General features: G+C 40.5%; 1 non-coding gene across 1 annotated transcript; it reads left to right on the top strand.

Moving 5' to 3' along the window:
- The first annotated feature begins 5,126 nt into the window (after window positions 1–5,126).
- Window positions 5,127–5,233, top strand: LOC148567612 (small nucleolar RNA R71). Its single transcript, XR_015883024.1, has one exon. It is a non-coding gene; the product is annotated as a small nucleolar RNA R71 (small nucleolar RNA).
- Window positions 5,234–9,347: the final 4,114 nt, after the last annotated feature.

Raw genomic sequence — 9,347 nt, 5'->3', positions numbered from 1 at the left:
TGGATTTTTAGTTGATAATCCCGGGTTAGTTAACCCAAGTTACCAAGTGATGAAGCCCTCCTAAGAACTTATTCATCCAAGCAGATCCTTGGTACAAGAGCACCACAGATATATCCCTCAAGATTAAAGCCCTTGGTGCCTAGCCTTATTTCTTATTGCTTTTCTTTCTTTTTCAACTCTTATTGTTCTTTTCCTTTTTCTTATTAGGATCTGGTTATTTAGCTAGTCTCCTGGGGTGTGTTTTAAGCATATGATTCAAGACAGATAGTTGCCTTCCTACTTTGTTGGTGAACTAACTTAGCTAAGTGATTACTACACCACAAATTTAAGAACCTACTCCACAACTTGAACATCTCTCTGGTCTTTCATACCATCTCTTTTTATTTGGTTTTAAAGGACAAACATACAATAAGCAAGATGCAGATGAAAACAGGTAACTTGAACCAGCACACATATGACAAAAGCAAGGAAAATACTAAAGACAGAATTGAAAATCCTAAACTACCATGGAAGCATGTTCTACTTCATACATGATTTTCCTTATTTAAAACTTGAAAAAGATGGGACAATACGGGAACTCCACCACCTTTTACTCATGGGGTTGCTCATGCTCTCCCTCTTGTTTGTCCTCTTTGTGTCCACTCGTGTTTCCTCGTATCCGTGCTAGCTTGGCTTTCTTCCACTCCTCAAGTGCTTTCCTTACTGATTCATGACTCTTTTCTATCCTCTCTCTTTCTTCTTGCGCTAATTCATCCTTTACTTCTTCATATCTTGTGATTCCCGGGTGCAGTACAGGCAGTTGTCCAACTAAGTACCCGAGCCTGGCTTGGGTGTTAACATGATGTCCAGTCTCGTTCATGTAAACTCCTTCTGCAAACGCTTTGTATTCGTCAAAGAGTTCTGCCTATTCCAGTTGTTTCCGATGCATTTCATGTATGTGTGTACCTTGATGTGCTTGGATGTTGATTAGCTTTTGGATGGCTTCTTGTTGTTGATATTGCCTTTGCTCTATCCTGTGGAAGGATTCATCCCAATGTTTCCCTTGTTTCAGTTGTTGCTCCATCAATTGCTTTTGCCATTCCCCATGTTGATTCATCCATCCAGAGAGTAATTCTTCTTGACGGCTTACCAACAGTAGTTGCAATTCTTTCTGTGCCCCTTGATTTTCCAAGTATTGTCTAGATAAGCCATCAATGGCTTCCTGTAGCTGGTGCATGTCTAAAGGGGCTTGCTCCTCTAAGTTTTGTCCTTCTACTACTTGATGGGATGGCCTTTTTCTTGGCTTTCGTTGAGGTAGGGGAGATGCAACCGCATGCATCCGTCGAACAGTAATTGGGATGCCTACTTTTATCCACTCGGGGTCCTCATCCTCGAACACCACCCCAGTCCTGTCACACAGACGAAAAATAGTGCTGGGGTAGCCTAACCTTCCTCCAGAATCGCTCTTTTCAGCCATCTTCCTAATACCTTGAGCTATAAGTTCATGGACCTTGATCTCTCCCCCTTTAAGTATACATTGCACCATTGTTGCTCTCTTAAGATTCACCTATGAGTTATTCCCGGCAGAAAGGATGGATCTCCTTACAATTGCAAACCACCCCTTTGCCTCAGGGGTGAGGTCTCCTCTCTTGATGAACTTGGGTTTCCCCTGAGGATCTCGTACCCAATCAGCTTCTTGCACGCATATATCTTGTACAATCTGGTCATGATTGGGGCTGCCATCTATTCTGGAGTGATAGCTTTCCTCTGCAAATGGTATGGCTCGCAGCTTTAATGCCCTCATGATGCTCATGGGGCTGAAGTCCACGGTTACCCCTCTCACGAAGCTTATATAGGAGTCATCTGCCTTATCATACCTGACTGTATTTGCATAAAACTCTCTTACAAGAGTTGCATTTACTTTTATGACTGGATCAGTAAGGAGCTCCCATTTTCTCTTTTCTACCTTCTCTGTGATTTCGGGGCACTCAGTTTTTCTGACTTGAAAGCCTAGCTCATATATGATCTCTTTATCAACCATCCATCCATATTGCAATGCATGGTGAAAGGTTTTGAACTTCTTCTCATCGAAAGGGCGTTGCTCCATAGGCTCCTTCCCTTTTTTTTCTCTTAGAGCTTGATGATGCCATAAGTGACTTTTGAGATGTGAATGTGTTGAGCATTATAAGTTAATGATGGGATTCGGCCGGTTAAGGTGGGGTGTAGTGAAGGGAGTGAGTGAGAGTGTTTTTGATGGGGTAAGAGGTATTGGGTTCCGAGAGTTAGAAGTACAAAGAATGAGAATTTGGAATGTGGAAGGGTATGGAATAAGAACCACTTATATAGGGAAGTGGTGAGTGAATGAAAGGTGTGGATTGATGGAGTGGGTGTATGATGAACGGATGGGCTTTAGCATGGGATGGGCACAAGGATCATCACTTTTATGAAGGGTGGTTGGTTCGATTTCCAAGCGTGTCACTCTTCCAATGTTGCATGGCAACATTTCCCAATGCAATCCCCTTGAAGACACGTACATAGTCCTCTCTTTTTGTGGTGGCCGAACCCTCCTTCAATTGTCCCATCAATTTTCCTACAAAATAAAAAAAATGTGATTAATAAAATTGTGGAGAGTGGCGGCAAAATTTAAAAAGTGGGGTAACTACTTTTTAAAGATTTTTGTTTCTAATTACTAAGTGCTATTCATGAGTGCAAACCAACTAACCAACCAAATATCCATGTATGCAACATTGGTGACACCAAACTTAGTTTGGGGCTATGTGGTGTAAATGACTTGTTCAAGGCTCTAAGTGTGACATGATATGAGTTACATTTATGTTCTCTTAGTGTGCCTTGAGCACCAAACTTGTTCTTCACTATATGTTGCATAAAAGGAATCATTCAATTGTATGTCAAAGTTGATTTGAAATTCATGAACCTTGCTTTATTAACTACTTTAAAAGCATGTAAAACATGGATTGCCTCCCATGAAGTGCTTCTTTAGCGTCACTAGCTTGACGTTCTGCCTTTGTCAGGGTGTTTGGTAATGCTTCAGATCTTCCCCTCTTGCAGTAAACCTATATCCATTGGCTTCATCAAGGATCTCCACATGTTCTAGGGAGAGAACTTTGTTGATGGTGAAAACCTTAGGTAACTGAGATGGGATGGTGGGGAGATGAGGTGGGATGTCTAGAAAGTAAGCTGAGATCACTTTATCCCCTGGAGAGAAATCCTCTATAGGGATCTTCTTATTCCTCCATCTCCTTGGTGCCTTCTTCGTTGTTTCTTTTGTTGATGCCCTGCTCTTTGTGGTCTCTTTTCCTAGGGAGACTATGTTGCTGGTCTCATATGATTCTGGTGGTTTTGGCTCCACTTGAGTTTCCTTTAGCTGTGGTAACTGCTGACTGTCTTGTTCATTAACCAAAGGAATTCCCTGTGCTTCAATGCTTGTTTCTTCCACCAGTGCTTTGTCATGCCCTTTCCTTGGTTCCTTGTTTTCCTGATCTCCCTCTTGTGAGGGTTTGAAGATATTGAATGTGAGTTGTTCATCATGTATCCTCAGTATTAGCTCTCCTCACTCCACATCTATGAGCGTTCTGGCTGTAGCTAGGAACAGTCTTCCCAATATGATTGGGTGGGGGTGACTTTCTTCCATTTCCAATATGACAAAGTCTGTAGGAAGGAAGTAGTTCCCAACCTTTACCAACATGTTTTCAACCACTCCCACTGCTTGTTTTTGAGTTTTGTCAGCCAGCCTGATGACTACGTCTGTAGGTATTAGCTCATTGATCTGCAACTTCTTCATGAGAGATAAAGGCATTAAGTTGATGCTTGCTCCTAGATCACAAAGTCCTTTGTCAAACATTGTTTCTCCTATGGCACAGGGGATGTGAAAACTCCCTGGGTCCCTCCTTTTTATAGACAACTCTGGTTGAATGAGAGCACTGCACTCCTTATTCATCACTATTATATGCCCTCCTTTGAGTGAGCTTTTCCTAGTCAGCAGCTCTTTCATATACTTAATGTATGAGGGAATTTGTTGGAGAGCCTTGATGAATGGTATGTTTACATGGAGAGATGCAAACATATCAAGGAACTTTGAGTATATTCTTTTTTCTACACTACCCTTGAGTCTTTGGCGAAAAGGTGCATAGAGTTTCAGCAGCTCCTTCTGTGTGAGTGTGGTTTCTTGGTGATCCTCTTCTTGTGTCTCTACTGAGGTATCTTCAGGTTGTTTTAAATGTTTGTTCAGCTCTTCCTCCATACCCGTATCACTTATAGTGACCATCTTGCAATTTTCCCATCTGACCTTCTTTGCTTCACCTCTCGGGTTCTTCTCTGTGTCACTTGGGAAGCTATCAGTAGGTTTGGGAATCTTCTCAGAGAGGTATCCCACTAGAAACTCCAACCTCTTGATAGTGTCTCCCTGGTTTTTGATATTGGCTCGCACCTCCTCTTTGAACACTTTGTTATCTTGGATTTTCTTACATATGCCTTCAAGTAGAGTCTCAATCCTTGATAGTCTTTTTTCTAATGATGCAGAGTTAAGATTGGAGGGATGAGAAGGGCCATTTTGGCTTTGGTATGGATGTTGAGATGTGTTATTAGGTGAGTGCTGATATGATCTTTGTGTGGGATGTTGGTGAGCTGCATTGTTGTTGGGGTTGTGGCGTCTCTGATCTTGGCCTTGGTCTTGTTGATTTCTCCACCCAAAGTTTGGGTGGTTCCTCCAGCCAGGATTATACGTTTTGGAGTATGGGTCATGGTTCTGCCTAGGTGAATTTCCAATGTAGTTGGCTTGCTCCTGACTACCCTTTGCTTCTTCATTTACTCCTTCTTGAGTTGCTACTGAAGTGGTGATTGCTGCTGCTTGATTCCTCTCCATCTTCTTGGTGAGGTCAGCCAATTACTTGGTAATCATCTTGTTTTGAGCTAACAGTGCATCCATATTGTTTAGCTCCATCACTCCTCTAGTGTTGCCTCTTTCAGAAGCATAGAAGTAGTCATTCTTAGCTACAGTCTCAATGACATCTATGGCTTCTTCAATGGTCTTCTTCTTGTTCAGAGATCCCTCGGATGAGTGGTCTACTGCCTTCTTTGATTCATAAGAAAGACCTTCATAGAAAATGTGCAGCTACATCCATTCATTGAACATATCTGGCGGGCATCTTCTTGTCAAGTCTTTAAATCTCTCCCATGCTTCATATAGAATCTCACCATCTTGCTGCCTAAACGTTTGAACCTCAGCTCTCAACCTGTTGATTCTTTGAGGAGGATAGAATCTCCCCAAGAATTTGTTTACCATATCTTCCAAGGTTGTTAAGCTCTCCTTCGGGAAGGATTCCAGCCATTTAGATGCCTTGTCCTTGAGTGAGAAGGGGAGTAGTAGTAGTCTGTAGGTGTCAGGATGAACACCATTAGACTTTACAGTGTCACATATCCTCAGGAAGGTGGTTAGATGTTGATTGGGATCTTCTTGAACACTTCCTCCGAATGAACAATTGTTCTGAACAAGGGTGATGAGCTGTGGCTTTAGTTCAAAGTTGTTGGCATGTATGGTTGGCTTTTGGATGCTACTTCCACAGTTTCCTGGGTTTGGATTGATGTAGGATCCTAGAACACTTCTCTCTTGCCCAGCATGATGCGCTGGACCTTCTCTGCCATGGTTGTGAGCCTCTTCTTCATGATGGTTCTCCATGTTCTCATCCATGTCTAGTTCAAAGTACTCTTCCTCTTCCTTAGCACCAACTACTCTCTTCCCTCTTGCTTCTCTCCTTAATCTAAGGAAGGTCCTCTCAGGTTTAGAATCAAAGGAAGTTGAAGCCCCGCTTCTTCTACCTGTCATACAACCAACAAGGCAAAGGCAAGAAGGGTATTTGTAGACATTATTTTCTACAGAAATGCTGTTAGTATGAGTGATGCAATATATCAAACAGTTAGTGGGTCAGTGGACCAAATAGTAAAAAAAATTGATATGCAGATAGCACCACAAATGGGTGAGAGGTAAAGGAAATGAAATAACTAAAATTGAAAGTAAATTACTCAGATTGAATTAAATCATAGAAAAGAAAAGTGCTCAATCTAGTTATCCACCAATTTAATCATTGCTGATACAAAATCAATCCCCGGCAACGGCGCCAAAAACTTGATGCACGAAAACTTGTCTCTCAACAGATTTCCCTCGGCAAGTATACCGAATTGTCGTCAAGTAAAAACTCACAATAGAGTGAGGTCGAATCCCACAGGAATTGATTGGTCAAGCAACTTTAATTGGAGGAATGTTCTAGTTGAGATAAGTAGAATTTGATATGAGAATTGTAGGAAATTAAATGGCAGGAAAGTAAATGACAGAAACTAAAGAGAATGGGTAAGATTAGAAACAGGAAATTCATTGGGCTTAGGAGATGTTGCATTCTCCGGATCAAGTTCATTCTCATCTCTTCCTCAATCAATGCATTCATTGATCTCCTTGGCAATCTTAAGTAATTGAATTCCGATTTCTTGGTAACTCAATCTCTCAAATCTTGAGCAATAGCCAATTCCTTGGTCTAATTGCTCATGAGAAGAGATGAGGTGCGGTCACTGATTATACCACATGTATTTCCAAATCAAAGTATTGGGAGAATTATATGTCACCATATCCACCCAAACCCCAATTTGGTCCAACATGAGAAAGCATTTCTAGCATGATCTCTTCATTCCTCTTCCAAGGTTCAGAAGAGATCCAAGTATGAATAGTTTCTTTTCCAAGACAACTATCCAATTGGATGAAGATTGAAAGCTTTCAAGTAAAATCAAGAGAAAAGAAAGAAGAAGAATAATGAAAACTATTATTGATCCATCAAATTACAACAGAGCTCCCTAACCCAATGAAAGGGGTTTAGTTGTTCATGGCTCTGAGAATGGAAAGCAAAGATGGAGAGTACATTCTAAAGTAAAACTAGAAATTGCAGAGAAAGTAAAATGATACAGAGAGTAGTCCTCTCAATCTCAAAAGCTCCTCTCTAGTTCAAAACTACCCCTATATATACTACTCTTCTAATCTTCCAGTTGGCTCTTCAAGTCTTGGATATGGGCCTTTGGATCTTGAGTTGAAGCAGTTTGGAATCTTCAGTGGGCTTAGCTTTACTTGCAGAGAAAGTGTGAAGTAGGCATGGACTTTGGCTAGGACGTTAGTGGCGTTAACGTTAAGTGAAAATGTGGGTTCGAGAACATTAGTGACAATCACCTTTTGCACTAACGTTCCTAGCCCAAGATGAGTTACATTAACTTCAACGTTAGTGGCACTAACGTGATCGCTAACGTTGCTTCTTGATCCATCGCGAGCATTATTGGCGTTTACCTTTGCCAATAACGTTGCCCTTGGCCCCTTCTTCCCTACGTTAGAGTTCACGTTAGTGTAGCTAACGTGACTCTTAACGTGGGTATGCCTCAACTTCGAGAGCGTTAGTGACACTTACCTTTGTCACTAACGCTCCAAACACCCTTCTTTCCACGTTAGAGTTCACGTTACTTAGTTTAACGTGACTTCTAACGTGGTAGTGATAGCCATCTCCAATGTTAGTGACAAAGGTGAGTGTCACTAACGTGGCTAATAGAGGCTTAGTCCAACGTTAGTGACAAAGGTGAGTGTCACTAACGTTGGCTCTTTATTGCTTCTCCCACGTTAGAATTCACGTTAATGTAGTTAATGTGACTCTTAACGTGGCTAAGTGTGCCCCTCTCCCCAATGTTAGTGGCATTCACTTTTACCACTAACGTTGGAGCTTTACTTTTCTTCCACGTTAGCTTCCATGTTAACGTAGTTAACGTGGACACTAACGTGGGCTATGATGGCTCACGAAAGCGTTATTGGTGTTCACTTTTCTCATTAACGTTGTAAGCTAGCCTCCTTTCCACGTTAATGGTCACGTTAGTTGAACTAACATGGCTATTAACGTGGCATCTTCCTTGCTTTCTTTGTCCTGAAATCAAGCAAATAAAGTGCATCAAAGATAGGTTCTAACCCATGAGATCATGCATCATTCAATTTATCATTCAATTCATGCATAATTCTCATGAAATCATATAAAATTCACAATGTTTGCTTGAATCAAGATGTAAATGATTATTTACCCAAAACTTTATTTCCTAAGAAAGTGCATGAAACTTCCATAAAACCATAAAGAAAAGGTCAGTGAAACTGGCCAAAATGCCCTGGCATCACGTATCGGTTAGGAGTTTTGATTCGGTTTTTCGTAAATAGTCTCAGTTTGACAAACCGGACACGATTTATGAGAGAAGAGAGATAATAGGATGATATTATCATTATATTAGTTATAGAAGCTTCTTGAATGATATTATACGGTTACCTACTCAGTTTTAGTTAAAAATGGAAAATCGGTTTAACTGGGTTCACAGTTTACTGGTGCAGCTTAGCACCAGCACACTCTGATGACTTTAGCAATGCTAAGGCCTCATTATACATGTTTTATTCTCATAATATATATGTTACTAGTGTCATTTATGCTAGTATCTCAAAAAATAATTTTTAGAGATGTTTTTACAAGTGTTCTGATACATCTAGTTTTAGTAGTTATACACCTGAGATATTTTAATATTATTTTAATCCACCTCCAAGCCAACCAATCACAACTCACCCTACACCCCCCAAAACCCCAAGGCTGGCTCATTTTCACTTTGTGGCCGAAAATAGGAAGAGAGAAAAAGAGAGAAAAGTTCTTAGTTCCAAATGTTCAAAGCTTGATTTCTGCTGAACTAAAACTCAAACCAAAATTCCAATCCGACCAAAATGATCCTCTCTTCTTTCTCTACATGATCATATGACTTATCAAGGCTGGAATCAAGGTGAGTTGGCTACACCATCTCTCTTTTGATTTGGTTTCAAGGAAACATGCTTAAATATGTGTTTTCTTGACGTTCTTCCTTAGGAATCATGCTTAACTTGACTTGAGGGCCAAGAAACGTGAACTTTCAGCAAGTATAAGGTTAGAAATAACTTCCTAACATGCTGAGTGAGATTTGGTTAGTTGAGGGTTTTTGGATTTAAAGTTGTTCTTGATGTGATTTAGGAGGAAAAAGTGCTTAAGGACCACCTGAAAGTCTAACTGAATTAGGAGCAGCAAAACCAGGTAGGGTGTCATGAAATTAATCTTGATTATTTGTGTTTGAGTTGTGTGAATGTTGTATAATTTGGCTGTGCTAAAAATTGGTTGCATATATGATTGATTCTTGGTGAAAATTTGGTGAAATTTTGATGAAATTTGATAAAATTCAAGCCTTAAAGTTCATGTTCTTGGGGCAGCTGGAAAAACAAAAACCTAGGCTTAAATTGAGGTTCAATTTGTGTAGAAATTATGTAGAAAAGATGG

This window comes from Arachis ipaensis, chromosome B4, assembly GCF_059453495.1.
Source record: "Arachis ipaensis isolate K30076 ecotype BB chromosome B4, ASM5945349v1, whole genome shotgun sequence".
NCBI lineage: Eukaryota > Viridiplantae > Streptophyta > Magnoliopsida > Fabales > Fabaceae > Arachis > Arachis ipaensis.
Note: the sequence above shows the minus strand (reverse complement) of the source record. Positions and strands in the feature narration are given on the sequence as shown.